The sequence below is a fragment of the Myotis lucifugus genome, unplaced genomic scaffold, assembly GCF_000147115.1.
Source record: "Myotis lucifugus unplaced genomic scaffold, Myoluc2.0 scaffold_93, whole genome shotgun sequence".
Lineage (NCBI taxonomy): Eukaryota > Metazoa > Chordata > Mammalia > Chiroptera > Vespertilionidae > Myotis > Myotis lucifugus.
The window spans coordinates 1,663,456-1,684,290 of NW_005871141.1; the positions used below are offsets into that span (position 1 = coordinate 1,663,456).

Consider the following 20,835-nt stretch of genomic DNA (forward strand, 5'->3'; position numbering starts at 1 on the left):
TCTCCTGCCTCCTCAGCAGCCCTAAGGATGTCCGACTGCAGCTTAGGCCTGCTCCCCGCTGGCAAATGGACATCCCCCAAGGTGCCAGGCTGCCAGAGGGATGTCTGACTGCCTGCTTGGGCCCGATCCCCCAGGAGCGTCCTAAGCCAGCAGGTGGACATCCTCCGAGGGGTCCCAAACTGCAAGAGGGCATAGGCCGGGCTGAGGGACACCCCGGACTGCACAAATTTTTATGCACCGGGCCTCTAGTCTATATATATAAAAGCCTAAGCAACTGTTCACCCAGTAGCTATGACGCGCACTGACCCTCAACACAGACGCTCAACGTAGGAGCTGCCCTCTGGTGGTCAGTGCATTCCCACAGGGGGAGCACCGCTCAGCCAGAAGCCAGGCTCATGGCTGGCGAGTGCAGCGGCGGTGGCGAGAGCTCCTCCCGCCTCCACAGCAGCACTGCCGGCAGTCGGACATGCCCCAAGGGCTCCCGGACTGCGAGAGGGCCCAGACCGGGCTGAGGGACCCCTCCACCCCCCAAGTGCATGAATTTTGTGCACCAGGCCTCTAGTGTTTTTAATAAGGTTTTGTGTGCTTATCTGGCAACCTAACCCCAACTGTAATCTTGCTTCCCAGGGAAAAGTTACTGTTCTGAAGCACTGATGATGAATGAGCTGTTAGAATGCCATGCCTTTGTAACATGGGCCTACCTGGTTTCTGATAAGGGTATAGCTTGCAGCTGCTCAAAAAGGCTTTGGGGTGGAGAAGGAAAAAGAGGTGATTGTTTCTGTCTTGCCATTGGGAATTGTTAGCTCTCAAAGCACTTTTTCAATCCTTTTAATTTATAGTACTTTTCCATGTAAATTTGGGCATTTTGTACAGAATGCTTTTGCACAGAAAAACATGTCTTGCAGATACATATACGTAATTCCATACATCTGCATATCAGCAGCTGTGTACCCACACCAAAAAGAGGTTCCTTTTCACACACATTTCTGTCTGGCATGGAAACTAATATTTTAATCCATCTTTTCAGAGAATGTACTGAGGATTTTAATGTAGGGTAGCTGGTCAAACTGAAACTGTGGTTTCGCATCCTGGCAAGCAAAATTGTGTGGGAGCGATGTTTTTTGTTCAAGGAAGAAGCCTGGAAAAAAGAGGAGGTATTGCATTAGCAACACTTACATTCTTGCTTTTCAGGATATTATTCAGAATATTTATTAACCAGGCTTCCAGGACATTGAATGTTTAAGGTCAACCTTGAACCTACCTGTCTCCACACTTCTCTTGCATAAACTCCGCCCAATGAAGTCGGTATTCAAGAACTTGGCCAAATTGTGTGAAACCTGTGTCATCCAGGCCCTATAATCCACACTTTAAAGCTTTTCATGGAAAATGTGTGATCCTTTATTAATGTATTATTTATATATCTGAGTTAAGTCAGGGCCAGGAACTGTCATTGTTGTTCTCCTGCTTGCATCAATAGTTGTACATAAGTCTTCTCTCCTAATAAATTTGACTCAGATTAGTGAGTAATAAATCTAAAAATAACCTTTCAAACCATTGAAGAGCCAAGAAAGTGAATCCACAATTGTGATTTGAAAGGATATGTGACTCAGGCTCTCAGAGGCATGTCATATGGTGCCTGGGTGTTCCTTTCCAGTTTAATGCAGTTGAATGAAAACGACTTCCTCCTTACGTTAAAACAGCATCATTGATTACTTCAAACTCCTTTTAATGATATAAGGAAATACAACAGTGCGCCATAAACATTAACAGTTGAGAAGACAGAAGTACCGGAAGTTTAACCAAAGGGCTAAGAAATTAAGATAGAGGTTCCGGGATAGGTGTTTGCATCCACTTTCTCATAAACTATTTTGCTCACGTTTGCTCTCTCTCCAGTTAAAAAATGGGCACACCATTCAAAACCATAGCACATGTATCAAGAAGTAGAACCTTTACCTAATAAATGGCAATTTTATGAAAACATCATGCATTGCATTCCTGCTGCGCCATAAAACGTAATGTGGAACAGAAACGTAAAGCCCTGACCATTTGGTTTCATGTGTATTTTGAAACCAGGAGGCCATCACTCGGTTTGTTTTTACATCGCGAGCTTTGATGTTTTTATAACTCACATAATCTTTTTATTGCGTGGAGTAAAAATGAAAATGCTTCGTTTTTATAGCTTGCTAAATCATGAAGGACAAACACCCAAATAAGAGCTTGAGAAAGTGATCCACAAACTACCAGAGGGGACTTGGCACTTTGCAAAGAAAAGCTGTTTTAAAAACTGCTTTTCAAACTTTTCAAATTTCCTGGAGAGAAAAGGGGTCTTGCTTCTGGTTGGAGTCAGCATCCGATCGCCTGCGCGCGTCGCTGCAAATACTGATACCCGCAGTTTGAATGGAAGTGCTGATCTTCCTTAGACCTAAAGTAACTGTCTTTGAGTTCATGTGTAATATCTTAAAAAGACCCTCCTGCCTCTGTTTTTAAAGGAATTGGGGCAGGCATGTACTAATATCAGCCAAAACCCCTCATCAGTACATTTCTTATAATAGTAGTTCTATTGAGGTTGAGTTGTTAGGGGTTACTTTAGAGTATTTCTTTCTTTCCAAACTGTAGAGTGGTTCTAAGACTTTCATAAATAGACTTTTTTTATGTCTCCATGTGTATGTATATTTAGAGAGGAGAGAGACTCTGAATGAGTCATTGGGGGGGGGGGCGGTTTTTAACTTTTCAAATAGCTTTTTTTTCCCTCTTCCGATTTCTTCACTGACACTTGCCAGTTACTGTCCATAACAAGGGATCCCTTCTTCCTGCTCTCACCGCTGGTTGCCAAGGTGTAAACCAGAAAGCCAGGTCTCTCTCCTGCTTCATAAACAAGACGGGCTGCTCAGACGCTTGGAGGCCCGCCAAGGCGTCGGGTGATGTCAGCGACCAGGAATGTGCAGATTTCTCAGGCGGAGTTCCTCCTTCCCTGCTCCCAGCAAGTCCTCGGAGCTCATTCAAGTGTTAGGGGTGGATGTAGAAAGCATGCCTTGTTTTCAGTCCTCTGTGCTACCTTTTCCAAACCAGGGATCCGATTTTAACAGCCTGACAGTTGAAAAGCCCACGTGACCCATGATGTCGTTGTTGATTAAGGAAATACAGAACGGCCTGAAGTTTATCAGGCAGTGGAACCAGTAAGATTGTCGTTAGTCTAATGAATTGAAATGGTATTAAGTTAGCATTCCCTTGTTCACAGATATCGTTCGGCAGATAATCACTTTCTTTTATATCTATGTTATAATACATTCATTTTGTTTTACTGGATTTTAGATTATTGCCAATAATGATGGCAAATTCCTATTTTTGGAAAGAAATGCTTATCGGTAGGAGATGCTACCCAATGCACAGAATTCTCGCATCTCTTGCAGTGCCACTTGGCTCCTGGCTAGCTGTTTGGGAACCACTGGGCCGTAGATCTTTATTTCTAATTATTTAATACACGATTTTGGCCTAGGAGCCACAAACATTAGCAAAACCTAGTAATTGTGTGGGGTTTTTTAAGATTATTTCGAGAGAGAGTTCCCGTTGAAGGCAGTAGTGTAACTCTGTCCACTCCTGTCCTGGGAACTGAGTGGCCTTCTCGTTTGTGGAGACGTCGCGGGGACCATGGCGAGTTCAGGCGTTCCACTGTAGAATGTGTTTCAGATCAATTTTACGGACGTGCAGGGGACCCGGGTTTGAAGTGAAAGCTGTTCTGTGTTATGTCTGCTACTTTGGATCTAGTTATTCCCATTAATCCTACGCAATGTGTACACTTCCCATTCTCATGATCTTTGAAGGACAAATAGTCTACAATTTTACAGGTACAGGCCTAGATAGCTGAGTCATTCCGGACATTTTAACTACATGCTAGGAACATTGGAGTAAGCATGATGAATTTTGAAAAAATATGTTTGTCCTCAGACAGAATTCTTTGTGAATAGCAAGGAGATAGGAGTGTGTTTCCATGGATTTCTCACAATGTATATTAATGACCTAATTAACCTAACAAGTGAAGTGCCAGTCATATAGTTATTTACACTTGAACTACATTTGGTTCTTTAATATCCTCTCGTTTGCGTTGGTAAATGACATATGTACACTGTGGGACAGGGGGCTTTCTTTGCATTAGTTCTTAAGTTGAACTCTGGTTGACTCTCTAGGCTGATGTTGGGTGTTGCCTACTTTTCATTTCTCTTACGATAATGTGAGGTATAAATAATTTCCTTTTAATCACCAAATTTTGATTCATTCAGAATAATAGGACTTCTTGAGGCAGATTCTAGCCAAAACCAAGAGATGTATTGTTCATCGCAGGCACAGCCTGGCCCTCTGCCCTCTCTTCTTATTGAGCGGCATAATGTATCCTTTTGATAATTTCTAGAGCACTCCCTTGTGGCTTTTTACAAAAGTTTCAAAACAAGTTTGAAGTAGGCAAATTAAAGTCGACTTTGAATTCAGAGATTTTTAAATCTCTATTTTAAGAAATAATTGCAGATTCCAAAAGCCGTTTTCAAATTAGCAAGAGGCCTCAACCCATGTGTCATTCTTGTCTTAGAACTCCTCATCGTATTCTCTAGAATTGCTTTTTTTATATTTTTTTTATTGATTTCAGAGTGGGTGAGGTAGAGGGAAAAATCAATGATGAGAGAGAATCATTGATCGGTTTCCTCCTTGCACTCCCCACACTTGGGATCGAGCCCACAACTGGGCATGTGCCCTGACCAGGAATTGAACATGACCTCCTGATTCGTAGGTCAGTGCTCAACCACGGAGCCACGTCGCCAGGTTGGTTCTCTGGAATTTCAAGAGTGAATTTGCAGAGCAGAGCTAGAAAGAGACCTGAAGTCTGACTGTGTTAAACTTCCAGGCCTTGCCTTCCCAATGGCAATGACAGATCAAAACTGGTGAACTGCTTAAGGTTTATGTATCTAATGGAATACTAGTAATACCACAGGGGTCTTCCAACAAGCGAGGTTGTGACCTGGCATGAGAGGATAGCGGAGCTGAGGGTGAGCCACACATTTTGTTGTGCTCTTTTAAATATGACTGTTATCTCTCTGTGGGCGGGAGCTGTCTTATAAACCCTGTTACACGTCCTCCTTTTTCCTGCTTTTATACATTGTACATAAACACGTATTTTTTAATTGACATTGACTTGGCCTTCTTCTGTGATTTTGAGCTAAAGCAGTTGTTGTTTGTTTTGCGCATCCTATGACACTACCTAAAGAAGGAAGATTCTTTTTTTTTTTTCTCAAGAAGTCCTCCCAGATTGACCCAAACTTATTCTCTAGTATCTAATTAATACAGTTCTCTCGGTTCACTTTTGAAAAGGTTGTTTTTCTAAATTTGGTTCTTTTTCATATTTCTCTTGTCTCCTTATTTTCAACATGAGCTCCCTCTTCTTCCTTTGGTTGAGCTCCCCCTTCTTCCTTTGGTTCACCAGCAGACCTGGGGGGTGGGGTCCTTACTCAGCATGGCTGCAGAATGATGCTTTACATAGACAGAGTTGCATTATATTCGTTTCTTGTCTTTCATGTTCTTGTTACTAAACTTTAACCTTTTATTCTCTCAACTATTTTATTTTTAACTGTCTTAAAATCACTTCTTTCTTTTCTTTTAATTGTTGTATGCACAGGTCTAGCAGTTAGAGACACAATCGATGCATATTTCCATAAATTAAGGCCTCAAACTTGGCTCTCTTAGGGCCGCCTTATAGTCAGACTTCTCCAAATTCTTTTCCATATAGAAATGGGGTGCAAACAAAGCAGAGACTGGGATTGAATTGAACCGAGATGGTGTGAACACGGTGCTGCCTCCCTTCTCTTTAACCCTGGCCACGGCCTCCTTCCCTTTTGTGGGAAGGTCTTTTCAGATCCGCTGCCTTCTGCAAGGCTTTTTGTCCCCTTCAGTTGAACTCCGCTTTATAAACATTCTTCTACTGTGAAGTTTGTGTGTGGAGGACCTTACACAAAGTCCGTGAATCAGAAGCTATTGAGTTCTCCAAAACCCAATGATTCCACGTGCCTTCATTTTTAAACCTCTGAAACACAACCAGGAGGAATAGATTGGTCAGTTTTCTAATCTCCATACATTCATGCACCCCCCAAAAAAGGCAGAACAATAAACCACTTGTTTTCCTGTCACCAAAGGAGAGCCCAAATCCCTTGATTGTATTGGATTTTTATAATATAGTCTGAAACAAAAGAACCATCAACCAGGGCTTGGACACATTTTTCGTACAGCAGGTTACCGCTGACAATACTGATCTCTTGATAAGAGGATTTGCCTTATATTGATGAAACATGTGCAGGATACCGAAAAGAATCCTCATAAAAGGATGGTCCAATTGTATTGGGAGTTCGTATGGGTAGCTCTAGGCCAGTTAAGGTCAATAATTTTATTTTGTGTGAGGGTTGCCCTAACTTGTTACATTTGAAATTCTACCCCTTGTTGACTTTCCTTCTCTTTCAGTTATGTTTAAATTTAGCAATATGTGGATGCTGATATTGTAGTCAGCTTTTTTTTTTGTAGTCAGCTTTTAATAAACATGGCAACGTATGTGGGAACCGCCAGACTTTAACCCCAGTCAGAGTTAAAATAAAACCAGCCCACGGTGTAGTGTATAATAGACTCAATATAATCTTAGTGGACAGCACACCCAGTGTTCAGACCATTGAGACGAACCACTTCACCACAGGTGGCCTGCTTTGGCCTGGTGGACCCTTCCTGTGACCACCTGTGTCAGTAGTGCCATCCTCCCCTGGTTCTGAGACTCAAGGCGAGTTGCCCCTGTGATATTGTCATCAAGTTGGCCGTGTGAATCCCAGCCAGAAATTCATCAATTACTTCTCCTTCTGAGAGTCAAATAAGCATAGGCTTGTTCAGTACATTTATTTATTTTTTTAAATATATTTTTATTGATTTCAGAGAGGAAGGGAGAGGGGGAGAAAGAGAGAAACATCAGTGATGAGAGAGAATCATTGATGGGCTGACTCCCATAACCCCCCACACTGGGGATGGAGCCTACAACCCAAGCATGTACCCTGACCAGGAATCGAACCATGATCTCCTGCTTCATAGGTTGACGCTCAACCACTGAGCCGTGCTGGCCGGGCTTGTTCAGTAAATTTAAACCAGAAACTGCCATTTTCTGTGCTCATGGCCCATTTAACCAAGTCAGCATCACCTTGTCAAGGTTGTAGTGAGACTTCTTAAAGGTTTTCCTGTTTTTTGTCTACCTGGTAAACTCAGTCTGGATTCGAAAGAAATTGATTCATCCTTTGTCTTTTTTCACAAAAATTTTTTTGTTCTACTACTTTGTCATTAGATGATATTTCTTATCATCAATTTAAAAAATTTGCCTTAGTGTTGCTTTACATTTCACCAGTTTAATTAGATGAAAAGTGATTGCGATTCCCACACTGTGGTAGTAATACTGGATTCCTAACAGTGGTCTTCTAGACATTTCGCTGTGTGTAGTCACTGTAACCCAGTGGTTCTCAACCTGTGGGTTGCAACCTCTTTGGGGGTCGAACGACCCTTTCACAGGGGTTGCCTAAGACCATCGGAAAACACATATATAATTACATACTGTTTTTGTGATTAATCACTATGCTTTAATTATGTTCAGTTTGTAACAATGAAATTGGGGGTCACCACCACATGAGGAACTGTATTAAAGGGTCTCGGCATTAGGAAGGTTGAGAACCACTGTGTAACCTGTTCACAAAGGCCATGAGCCTATAATTCGTTTGCCTGGATAATAGAGAGTTAACTGTACACTGTGCACATGTTTGATTTGCTCGTACATTTTACTTCTCTGGTTTGCTTGAGCGTATAGACTACTTTATTGTGGATTATTCGCTAGCTCTCTGACCTGACACTTCATTACTACAAATATATGTGCAAGTATATGCATGTGGTTTGTCACTGGGTAGTGTTTTATTTGAAAGTGGTTTTTGTATGAGAAATTCTTAAGCTTAATTTTTTTACCCATATAATTTAATTTCCAAAATAATTATTCAAATAATTAAGCATTTCTAGATAGAGTAAGTTGCCATTTACTCAGCACAGTGAGCAGTTACATTTCCCCATTTAGCGTGATGAGATGGAATTCTCCATCATTTCTGGGAGGAAGCCAGCAGTGCAGGCCCAGGTTTCAGCAAGAAGACAGCCAGTCTGCCCTGGCCGGGCGGCTCCGTTGCTTAGAGCATCATCCTGTGCACCCAAAGGTTGCAGGAATACAGCCAATCTATGTCCAGTTGGATATCTGGGTCCGAAAAGAGATCAACTTCAAAAGAAATAGTCTGACAGGTGGGGTCTGGAGGTGGGCGGGGGGAGGCAGCACAGTTGTGCACATACAACGCAGAGGCGATATTAATATCAGCTACCAAGCTGGGCACTTCCAGGACTTCCTCCGGGGTGGGATGTGGGAAGACCAGAACAGGATGCTCGCAGGCCCCGGAGATCTGAGCCTTGGCAGGAACAGGGATCCGGAGACTGCCAGTGTGTGCCCAGGACGTGACTGGAAAGCCCTGCTCCTGTGCCCGAGACGCGGGGGGACCGGGCAGCAGCCCTCAGTGTCTGGGCAGGGGGCAGGAGAGCTGGGTGTTGGGGTGTCTGTGAGTCTCCTGCCCGCTCCCCCCAGCAGGCTGCGGGAGTGGGTGCTGACACTTGGATGTACATCTAAGTGTGAGATGGATCGAGACAGCCCTGACGATGGCAACCACTGTTTCCTGTGAAGATGACATAGACACGTTAGGCAAACAGTCATATGTTATACTAAGGTACGTCATAACCTGTAGCAGATGGATTGGATGAAGTGCAGGTGTGGTTCGTTTTCTTTTGGTGAGCTTGGTTTAAAAGTGCTCTTGTGAAAAATTCTAAAATTCCTATGGAACCACAAAGGACTGTGGAAAACCAAATCAATCTCGAGAAAAAAGAACACAGCTTGAGGCATCACGTGTCCTGATTTCAAAATATACTGCAAAGCTACAGTAATTAAAACAGTATAGTACTGGCACAAGGACAGGCATAGAGGTCAGTGGAACAGGATGGAGAGCCCAGAAATAAACCAGGCCTATACAGTTCATTGATCTTTGACAAGGGAGCCTGGACTACGCAATGAGGAAAGAATAGTCCCCAAGTGGTGCTGGGAAAACTAGAGATCCATGTGCAGAAGAACTCAGTTCAACACCATACACATGACTCAACTCAGCATTGACCAAAAACGAAACATAGGACCTGAAACTACAAAACTCCTGGAGGAGAACTTCTGGATGTTGGTCCTGGCGTTGGTTTCATGAATGTGACACCAAAAGCACAGACACAAAGGCAAAAATAGATGAGTGGGACCACAGCACATTCAAAAGCTTCTGCACAGCATAGGAAACCATCAACAGAGTGAAAAGACGACCTACAAAATAGAATAAAATATTTGCAAACCTTGTGTCAGATAATGGTTAATTTCCAAAATATATAAGGAACTGCTAAACCCAATAGCAAAAAAAACAAAACAAAACAAAAAACACAATTAAAAAGTGGGCTAAAGACTTGAATTGGACATTTCTCCAAAGAAGATACACAAATGTCCAAATCGTATATAAAAACAGACTCAATGTCACTCATCAACAAAGAAATGCAGATCAAAACCACAATGAGAAATCACCTCACACCTGTGAGGATGACGATTATAAAAACAAACAAACAAAAAGCAGTAGACAGGTGTTGGTGAGGTTGTGGAGAAACTGGAACCCTGAGCACTGTTGTTGGGGATGCAAAATGGTGCGTCCGCTATGGAAAACAGCGGGAGATGCCTCAGAAATAAACATAGAACGAATCTCACTTCTGGGCGTTTATCCTAAAAAAAATCCCAATCAGGGTCTCCAAGAGATGCTGGCACTCCAGTGGCCATTGCAAGACTATTCACAGCATGCGAGAGGCGGGAACAGCCCCTTGTTCATCAACAGGTGAATAAAGGAAGGAACTGGGAGGCAGATTTTAGATCTATCCTGAAATCGCCAGCCTTTAGAAAGAAGGAACCCTGCCAGGTGCAGCCGAATGCCCAGAGGACCCTAGCAGGCCCCTAACAGGTTGCTTCTCCCCATGTCACCCCATTCTTACTTGGAAGCCATTTTAAAACACAATTCTGATCATGTTACTTCCATGTTAAAAAACAAAACAAACAAAAAACTGAAGTTTCTTCTCATTGCTCTTACGAGAAACATCAAAATTCCTTTTTCACAGGAAGAAAATTTCGGTGTTTCCGTTTTGAGTTTAGTTCGTAGGTGTTTGAGCTCAGAGAAGCCTGTGAGGGCGTGTGAGACACTCCATCCCGGGCGGGATGGGAGGTGGAGCCAGCTGAGCCCAAGGCCGGGCCCTCCCAGCTCCCGGGCCTGCTGTGCTGTGGGCAATCTCCTTACACTTAGTCTCTCTGCACCTCAGGAGGGACAGTCATGACACAATGATGTCGCAAAAGCCCTTGGAGAGTGCTGAGCGCCCTACTGTGTGTTTGCTGCTGCTTTCTTCCCTGTTATTTCCCCCTCAGTGGCTGCATCACCATGAACTTGCTTTATCTTTGCAATGCATTCTGAAGTGTTAAAGCAGTGGTTCTGAACCTTCTGGCCCTTTCAATACAGTTCCTCATGTTGTGACCCAACCATAACATTATTTTCGTTGCAACTTCAAACCTGTAATGTTGCTACTGTGATGAATCGTCATGTAAATATCTGATATGCAGGATGGTCTTAGGCGACCCCTGTGAAAGGGTTGTTCGACCGCCAAAGGGGTTGCGACCCACAGGTTGAGAACCGCTGTGTTAAAGGAAAAGGGGAATGAAGGGGCTCACGGATATTCAGAGATAACTCCCATTGCTGCCACCCACAGGCCTCATCTTCTTCTGCTTTTCTTCCCATCGCTCTTTAGTACCATCACCCCAGTCTCCCCATTTCCCGGAGCCTGACCTCTGCTCGTCCCTCAAGCCTCAGATCAAAGTGATTCCCTCGCCAGCCCCGCATCAGACGAGGTCAGATCCCCCTGACTCGGCACTTTTTCTTTACATTTTCCAAGGTCTTCAACTGATTGGATGAGGCCCACCCTATTATGGAGGGCAACTTGCCTTACTCAAAGTATTGACTTCCCTGTGGATCCCATCCCCAGAAATGCCTTCTCAGAAGCATCTAGCATGGTGTTTCACCAGCTGTCCGGGAACCGTGGTTGAGCCTTGCTGTGCCCTTTGTCTGCTCCGGGAAAGCGGTGCGGTGCTGCAGGTCTATAAACGGGGCCTCCGTGTGAGGGTCAGATTTGTAAAGAGGCAAAACACACTTTTGAGAGCCTCAGAGAAGCAGAGGCCTCCGTCACGTGTCCTAGTTCACTTTGCTGTTGTTGTGGAGGTGTGTGTGGAAGCAGCCTGGCTTCCTCGTTTGGTTTTGCGTTTGCATTGCCTCTCAAAAGCCAAGCCTGTGTCCTCAGGCACAGAAACCAGCATTCCTGGCTCTTCTCTGCTTCACAGATGAGGAGACTGAGGTGGGAGGTGGGTGTCACTGAGAGCCTTGCAGTGGCTGGGCTGAACGGGGTGGTCTCCCTTTCTGTTGTGCCTTTCCCCTCCCTGTCCTCCCCAGACACCTTCTTTCTAAAGGAGGAGGGGAGAGAAGAGCATCTGAATGAACGTGAGAATGTGTATTGACGGCAGCGCTCCTATCTGAACGATGAAAGAAATTGAGAGATGTACCAGATCGCATGCCTTCCCTGAGCCCTTCTGGGGCTGTGTGTTTTCCGCGTTAGAGGCATTTCGGTTTTCAGTCCATTCCTTCCTAGTGATGCATTTCTGGGGGCTCTGTTTGTGGGCGGATAAGTATTTGAACTTGAAAGAAACCACCTCCTTCGCTCTCTGGGTCACCCTCCCCTCCGCCACGAAGCATTTGAGAGTGTTTTCACAGCCATGGAGTCGGCCAGGTCGGGTCTTGTGCGATGCCTCCTTCCAGCCTGTTTGGTTAGTTAGCTAATGTGTTTTGCATTCAAGCAAGGAAGTTCCAGATCCGAGGGAGCCAGCAAGGGGAGAAGTGCCGTCCAACTTACGAGTGGCAGACTGGCTGATGACTGAGCAAACCACCCACTAATTGTAGGCTGGGAGAGCTGGGAGCGCAAATTGAGTTTTCAACAGAAAATAATATCCTGCGAGGACATTCTATAGCCTGTGGAACTACCATCTTCTGGCCGTCTCGTTCTTGGCCGGTTCGAAGGTTCATATCCCCGCTCATTATCATATTAAGTGTGGGAAAGAGTAGAGTTTTGAAAATGTAACATTCTACCTTAGATCATCTAGATCTCAGAGGTCATGGAAGGGAAGCTTGTCCTTCTTTCCTGTGCCTAATGTGGATGGGAAGCAATGAGCCTCAGGCAGCAGTCTCACCCTCAAGTGGGTAAGCTGAAGAGCAGCTCACAGGGCCACACCATGTTCTCACTCTCAAGCGTGTACACCAGATCCTGAATTGTGGTGCCAAATGGGTATTACGTGTGCGTGTTTACATATCGTCACTTTATATTTTATTGATTTTTTTACAGAGAGGAAGGGAGAGGGATAGAGAGTTAGAAACATCGATGAGAGAGAAACATCCATCAGCTGCCTCCTGCACACCCCCTACTGGGTATATGCCCACAACCAAGGTACATGCCCTTGAACGGAATCGAACCTGGGACCCTTCAGTCCGCAGGCCGATGCTCTATCCACTGAGCCAAACCGGTGAGGGCCATATCGTCACTTTAAAAAAAAAATACTCCTGGGCACATCTTCTGCCTTGGATTGTGCGAGTGAAATTTACGTTGGTAGCTATAGTTCACGTTGGTCTTGCACAAATGAGGTTGTGTATGACTTTGTCAGTCCTGATTCTGGCACCTTCTTGAACTTTTTGGAGCTAAAAACCAGGCCGTTAAAAATGAGATTTGTATTTTCCAGGGATTGATTTCGCAAAGACAGCACCGAAGTGTATGTTTGCCTTGAATATAGAGATATCTACTACTTTATAGTTTTGACCTTCTCCCTAGATGGGCTTATTGGATTTTCATCACCAATCTGTGCAGTCGGTGGACCCGCCACTGTTATAACTGCCTCATAAAGTCAGTGGGAACAGGGACCGGATGCACCCAAAGAACCCTGGACTCCATGTGCTTAGCAGTACCATTTCCAGACGCCTGTTCTTGATACTGGACGAAATGGGGGTTCCTCTTCCCCACTGGGTGCTGCTGGATTTCTTAGGATATCCCGAGAGAAAGAATTTTCTGAGACTCGGGCGGGAGGGTGAGTGGTTTGTATTTGCGTGGTGTTGAATTCCTGGGTTTCCAAAGCCTCTTTCCCCTTAGTGCAGTCATGGGAGAAGTGGAGCTGGCGTTTCAGTAGAGCTAGAAGCAAAGCCCGCGACCAGAGTTCCCTCCCATGTTGAGGATAAGTCCCGTTCCGCATCAGGCTGGTTGCAGCCCATTAGTCCATTGCGAGTGTGTGTGCCGGGGGTGGGAGGTAGGTGTCCCCGTGGCCGTGGGCCACACAGAGAATGTCAGGAAGCCAAGCAGGAGCCATGAGCCAAGTGTGCCAAGAGTTTCTTTGTTCAGGGAATTAACTATCCCAAATTTCCGCAGCGGCCACACCCATGCTGGCCAATAGCCTCTGTTCCCAGGCGTGACGGACAGAAAGCACCTGTCCTCGTCATCCCAGCTTTACCGGGTCTGCGTCTGTCTTCCCTTTGCTGGGCCCCTGGGGAGGGAAAGTTGAGCTTCCCGGTGAAACTGCCTACACGGAGGCCTGTGATGTCTGGCCTTCCCTTCCTTCTTTCCAAGCGTGAATCGCTAGCTAGTCACCAGAGCATCGTTCTGAGTCGGGGATCATTCCAGCTGGCTGCTCCGTGCATCTGCTAATATTAATTGATCCTCATCATCGCCTGTCAAGTGGTTCTCTCTCTATCGATGAGGAAGGTACGTTTCAGGGAAGTAAAATCTACCCAAGGTCTTGCTGCGAGGAAGTGGAGCCCATCTGGTCTGAAACCCATGCTTCTCCTAGTCTTCAAACGTCGCCTCCTTCCAACGTTCAGATCAGTAGCATAAGTTCTATGGTGGTTCGCAGCCCACACTATTTTTCGTTCACCAGAGCATTTGAGTAGGGAATAGGTCAGCCGAACTTTTTTTTTTAACCCTGTCATTGCTCTATACCAGTGATGGCGAACCTTTTGAGCTCGGCGTGTCAGCATTTTGAAAAACCCTAACTTAACTCTGGTGCCGTGTCACATATAGAAATTTTTTTATATTTGCAACCATAGTAAAACAAAGATTTATATTTTTGATATTTATTTTGTATATTTAAATGCCATTTAACAAAGAAAAATCAACCAAAAAAAATGAGTTCGTGTGTCACCTCTGACACGCATGTCATAGGTTCGCTATCACTGCTCTATACTAACTTTAATAGTGAAATGCTGTAAATCCCTGTATTTGTAGTATTTTTATGGCAGTTGAAGTGTTTCAACTAAGAAAAAAGCATTACAGGAAGTGATTAAAAGATTTAAATTCAGCCCTGACTGGTTTGGCTCAGTGGATAGAGCGTCGGCCTGCGGACTGAAAGGTCCCAGGTTCGATTCCAGTCAGGGGCATGTACCTTGGTTGCGGGCACATCCCCAGTGGGGGGATGGGCGGGGGTATGCAGGAGGCAGCTGATGGATGTTTCTCTCTCATCAATGTTTCTAACTCTCTATCCCTCTCCCTTCCTCTCTGTAAAAAAAATCAATAAAATATATATTTTTTAAAAAGATTTAAATTCAACAAGAATGTGCTGAGCACCAGGACCTGTCAGGGGCTGCGAGTGGCCCTTTCGTACACACTATTTATCGTGGTTTTTACAACCTCCCAGCAGACTTTCACTGTTGCTCATTTACAGATAAGAAAGCCTCAAAAAGAACAAAATACTCAGGGAAGGGCACAGCTGAGAAGGGAGCTGGATGTGCACTGGGGCCTTTAACAGCATGCGCGTCCCTCTTCCTACCAAGGTCAGCGTTCACTGCGGACAGCCGGCTCCCGTGCCCCTGCGGTCCCTCGGCCGCCCCTCAGCCCCTCAGCCAGCCCTTCCTCGCCATCTGCATTCCCTCACTGGTGAATTTCAGACAATTTAGGCAGCCACCCAGGAGGCATGTCCTGAATGGGAGCTGGGAGGACCTGTGGGACATGGGGCATCCAGAGAAGGTGCTCTGTGACGCGGTCATTAGCCTCTCGTTCGGGAACCTCTTCCTTTCAGAACTGGTTCCACAGAGCGCAGCGGCGTCCTCCAGGAAGCGTTTCCGAGAAAGAAAGACTGGAGATGGACACGTGCGGTTCCCACCAGGACAACGCATGGCATCTGCGTGGGTGTGTGAAGGGCCCTGGAGTCATTGAACATGGCAGCGGCGCTGCTGGGTTTGAAGGGTTTCACTGACACTTGTTTTGTGTGTGGCTTTCTTGCACCCGTGACTGCAAAAATATTCTCCTGTGGCGCTTAGTTCCTGATTGAAAATAGACGGTTTCACTAAAGGCGGCTGCATAATGAGGCCGCGCGGGCCCTCGCTGTGTCCCCACGCTGTGTCCCCACGCTGTGTGCCTGAATGACAGCCGGCCCCTCTTCCCTTGCCGCTCTGCCGTGTGCACGCAAGAGGTGTGAGTCAGTGCCCTTTGAATGTCCAGGGGAGGCCGCAACGCATTGCCTTTAGGGTCCCTTCCAGCTCTAGCACGCTCTGATTCTTTGGAACATTCACCGAAAGGGAGTTCAAAAATCGATTCTGCTTTCACACTGAGAGGGAAGAAAGCCCACAATTGAATCAAAGACTAGAAGCTGTGGAGAGGAAATGGTTGTCTGGAGTGAGTCCTTTTATTGGAAATCAGCCTGGACCACTGGCCAGGAAATTAAGTTCTTGCCGGGACCGTTAATCACGGTGCCCATTTGGAAATTGGCAGTGGGGGTGGGTGGCTGTATTTGAGGAGGGAGGAAGGAGTGGGCAGGAACGGCGCTCCTGAAAGCTCCCTGGTCCGGGTGGGCATTCGCCAGCAAGGACAGGATGAGCTCAGCCACCCTCTTGCTGCAGGTGTCTCCAATATTTCTGTCCACACTATAGTTCCCTCACATCTCCTCGCAAAACTGCGTCCCACTTCTACCAAGAGAAAGAATTACAGGACTTTCACAGAGAGGTAATCACCTCATGGGCTCATTATTTCCCTGTTTTGCCAAAAAGAGATGTCATAGCCCAGCGGCGTGGCTCAGTGGCTGAGCATCGACCTATGAACCAGGAGGGCACGGTCAGGGCACATGCCCCTGTGGCAGGCTCGATTCCCAGGGTGGGGGTGCAGGAGGCAGCCTATCAATGACTCTCTCTCATCATTGATGTTTCTATCTCTCTCCCTCTCCCTTCCTCTCTGAAATCAATAAAAATATTTTTTTCTAAGAAAAGAAAAAAGAGATGTTACAAAGGAGGAAGGCAGATTGGGATATCCTTAGTTTTTTGTCAAAGTTATAAAAACCAGCAAAAATATGTGTAAGAGGTATATGTCTAATGTCATGTCAGCACAGCCTGTGCCCTGGGAAGTGACTCCATCTGTTTACAATTTCCTTCCTCCTTCACCTCCCTCGTCCCCGTGGGCCCCCTCCCGGGCGCTGCCTTCTGCCGCCTAAAATCGGCGCTTCCTCCTGCAGGTGTCCATGGGGCTGGAAGAGTAGCAAGACCAGCCTTGCTTTCGCTTCCGCATCCTCACCCCAGCCAATATGCGCCACTGTTTTTGAGTATTTGCACTTTCCTATTTATTTTTCCTTTTTAAGGCGAGAAGTTTCGGTAAACAAGAACTTGGCAGCAGATTCTGCTTCCACAGAAATAACAGTTCTGACACTCCGGGCGTCACCTGTCTCAGAGCTGTCCCCGGTGGGGCCTAAATCTACCACCGGGCGTTCTCCTCGCTCATCAGAACCGCCCGGGAACCGTGCCCCCTCGGGGTCTGATGGACTAAGCCCTCTGTGAAGCCCTCTCTTTTCTGACAGATTTTTTTTTCTCATGGGAAAAGGGCTAAATTAGGTTGGGAGTTGAAGTGTTTGGCTTGGTGACAGCCTGTGTGGGCTTTTTGCTCGTTCTCCCTCTCTCTACACACCTGCTTGTTTCTGACTGTAATCTCACAATGTTCTCAGCCACTCGGGGCACAGCGTGGCCCCTCCATCCTGAGTCCCGGCCTGAGTCACCCTCCCCAGCTCGGCAGGGGCTGCCTGGGCGCTTCTGGCTTTCATGCTCAGCTGGCACCGAAGTCGCCTTCGCTGTGAGATGGTCACACTGCTCCCACCCTCCCCAGTGTCTACACCAAGGAGGGGCACCTAAGAGAATTTCCAAAATTAACAAATAAATAAACAGCGCCGGGGGGAGGGTCCCTGGCAGCCCAGGAGGAGAGCTGGGAGCAGGTGGGGATGCAGAGGAGATGGAGTGCCAGCCGCCAGCCGCCTCTTCTCGGGGAATCATAGAGACGGGGAGCAAGTGGGAAGTGTGGGCCAGGTCTCCACTCCATTGGAGGCTGTGACCTCGCTCACAAAGTCATGCAGGCTGCGCAGGAGTCTTGAGATGCCGACCTGACAGCTGGCCCCCCTGGTGCCTGGCGGGGCCTTGGTCTTCTCAGCCGGAAAGCTGGACCTTGATGATCCTGACAGGGCTGTGCTCGCTTCCATCGCTGCTCCTTGACTGTAACACCAGACCCTCCTGGGACCGTCCTTGAACCTCTTCCTCACCTTCTCCCTGCCGGTCCCTCCCCCCTGCACCCCTCCACCCCCTCACCCCCGCTCCCCTCGTGTTCTCCATTCTCTCTCTGTCTCCCACGGTTCATTCTCTACTGTGTTGACCTTAAGACGCGGTGCCTGTTTTTTCTCTCTCTTCTAATGTCTCCTCTCTCCATCTTCACAGAAAACCTAACCCCCCCAGCTCCCCTGTCACCCCCAATAGGTTTGACTCTTTCACCTTGACTTCTCCTGTTTCAAAGTCCATCTGTCTACGGAGTACACTTCCACTTTCTTACGTATCGTCTCAGCCTCGACTCTCTAAAAAGGATTCATTTCCACCCTCTAAGCTGGATCTCTGTAAACTGTGTCAGTATCTGTCACTGTCATTTCAGTCCACGTCCTGGCCCAGCGTGTTGGTCCTTCACTCTCTCCCTGGGGGGCCAGGGTCCCAGGGAAGGGCTCAGACGGGCCCCGGGCCACACCCACGGAGGACCAGCATTGGGCTCAGCGGCAGTAGATGCCGTGTGCGGAGGACTCAGGCCCAGCCCTGCTCACTCTCTCTAGGCTGATTCCACATGGTCCTCGCAGCTTCCTGGTCAGTGGGCGGGGCCGTGCTCTCCCCAGAGAGCGGACCAGACGTTTCTCTCGCCTCCTTTTGTCAGCAGGTCGCAGCACTGACCACAGGCTGAGAGTAGGAGGGTGGATGGGCTGGACCATCTAGCTGGCCTGAGAGGGCCACTCCCTTGGGGATTTTGTGCGCTGGGGACTCTGTGCCTTCCCCCTCTTTCGTGCCTGCTCTTTGGGGTGGTGAGACTTCGGGGTGCCTTCCCTGCCTGCCCGGGGCAGCAGGGAGACAGGGTTGCTGAGTGTGAGCGTGGGCCCTGGGTTCCTCAGAGCAGAGAGGGAGGCAGGGGGGCCCACTGCCCCCCAACCAGCGACCGCTGGGCCTCAGGGCCTGCGCTCCGGCCCTCAGCCATTCGGGATGTGCTTCTTGTGCAGAGCTGGGGGCATGCTGACAGTGCAGCCCCAGCTCTCATGCCCTGGGAGACCTCAGTGTGTGGCTGTGGTTAAGGGGAGTGATGAGGGCCACAAAAGCGTGGCGGGCAGGGCCTCGCTGGCGGGGACTCTCAGCTGCCCCGTCCCCCAGCTTCGGGCCTGAGGAGCTGTAAGCACAGGGTGGCAACTGGACAAGGCGATGCCCCCGGGGCAGGAGGGCCGGGCAGGGCAGCCACTCGCCTCGGCAGCCTTCTGCTCACTGCCCGGCAGCAGCTGGAGCCCACCCTGTCTTCCCGCCGGGCCTGCTGCTTGGTGTTCTCCCCGCTCCGCTTCCCCTCCATCTCCCCTCCGTCTCCCACCTCCATGTTCCCATCCAGAGGCCCGCTCACCGCAGGGTCTCCCTCGCGTCCCGTTCCTCCCCGGCCCCGCAGGCCCCTCAGTGCCATCGTGGTCTCTCCTCTACCAGCCGATGCCAGTCTGAGTGGTTGCCGCATCCTCAGAGCGGGCGTGGTGGCGGCAGCGTCACCTGGGCACCGTGGGAAACGCACCTGAATCACACTGGGCAGGGCCCCTCTCGCCTCAACACGCCTGTAGGTGGGCCTGATACACACTAGTCGTGAGCCTCTTAGATTTTATGGTGTTGCCTTGTTTTCCTTTTTTTAAATATATTTTTATTGATTTGAGAGAGGGGGAGAGAGAAAGAGAGAGAGAGAGAGAGAGAGAGAGAGAGAGAGAGAGAGATCAGTGATGAGAAAGAATCATTGATTGGCTGCCTTCTGCACGCCCCCCACTGGGGATCGAGCCCACAACCCGGGCATGTACCCTGACCAGGAATCAAACCGCGACCTTCTGGTTCATTGGTTGAAGATCCACTGTATTTTAAAACTAATTCTTGTTCCTGTGTGTTCCTATGGACTCCCCAGGGTGGGCAACCAAAATCGTGCTGCAGTGAGCATTCCCCTTGGGGTGTGTGTGAGTGTTTCTTTGGGGTGTGTACACAGGAGTGGGGGTCGCTGGATGTTAGAAATGCGGAGTTAATTTGACCAAATGGTACCAGCTTTCTCTCCAGAATGGCTGCCCCAAGCCTGACGCCCACCACAGCCCAGGAGGATTCCTTACCCACTTCGGGAATTTACGGATTGGTGGGCTCACAGGTTTGAATAGCTCTTGGTTTCCATTTGCCTGACGATGCAGCATCTCTTCCCGTGCTTGCTAGTGTTTGGATCGCCTTGGGAAGTTGCCTGTTCGCATTCTTGGCTCGTTGTTGGATTGGCGATGGCGTCTTTCGGTGATTTGCAGGATTTCACCGACTGGCTCAGATATCAAACTCTTTTCAGTTGTAGGCTTTGCGAGCATCATCTGTTCAGTCACCTGTCTGTCAGCTTTTCCCACAATATCCCTCCTAGAACCGAAATCTTTCATTTTTCATGGGATCATTGTTTTACCTTCTAGTTTCTATCCCTGGAGTCCATCCCTGCCAGTAGGTGGTGTCAGATAAGAGTTCATTTTTAGTTTTTCACCATATAATGAGTCAGTTTTACCAACACCGAAAACTACATAATCTTTTCCAGTTATCTTTATCGTGTAAAGATTTTTCTCCACTTCCCTAACCCTCTCTAACTTCATCCCACAAAAATGTTTGTGTAAGTTGAAATGACTCAGAAGTCTAGAAGAATAAGCTGCCACTCAGTGACTGGTAAGAGTAACACGCATGAAAGCAATGTCAACACCCCCTTATCCCGGCCGTGGAAAGATTCAGCTGGATCCTAGGTGGAAATACAGGGTAATTGCCGAAACAAAATATTATTTGTTGACATTGTCTATCCTACCTACAGGGGGTCAACCGTATCAGCCTTCGTAAATTCAGGTGCTGTGCCACTATATCTTTTAGTGATTCGATTTATGAACTATCCAATTATTTTGGATTTATCAATTATTTACAAGGCATGCAAAATAAGCACTAAGTCATTCGCATCTTAAAAACGTGGTAGGCATGGGAAAATTTTAATCTGTATGTAAAATAAGAGAGAAAGAAACACATATTTCTAAGTATTTTTCTGCCC

At 47.4% G+C, this 20,835-nt stretch overlaps 1 protein-coding gene across 3 annotated transcripts in view; it reads left to right on the forward strand.

The window, feature by feature from the left end:
- The window catches only part of GAREM1 (GRB2 associated regulator of MAPK1 subtype 1), an 83,262-nt gene that overhangs the window by 17,286 nt on the left and 45,141 nt on the right, over positions 1-20,835 (forward strand). The window contains exon 1 of one of the 3 annotated variants that reach the window (XM_023756410.1): positions 11,186-11,291. The exons of the other annotated variants lie outside the window; for them this stretch is intronic. The gene's annotated coding sequence lies outside the window, so the exon portion shown is untranslated. Of the gene's footprint in view, positions 1-11,185; positions 11,292-20,835 lie in introns of those variants that run through there. 3 annotated transcript variants of the gene reach the window in all.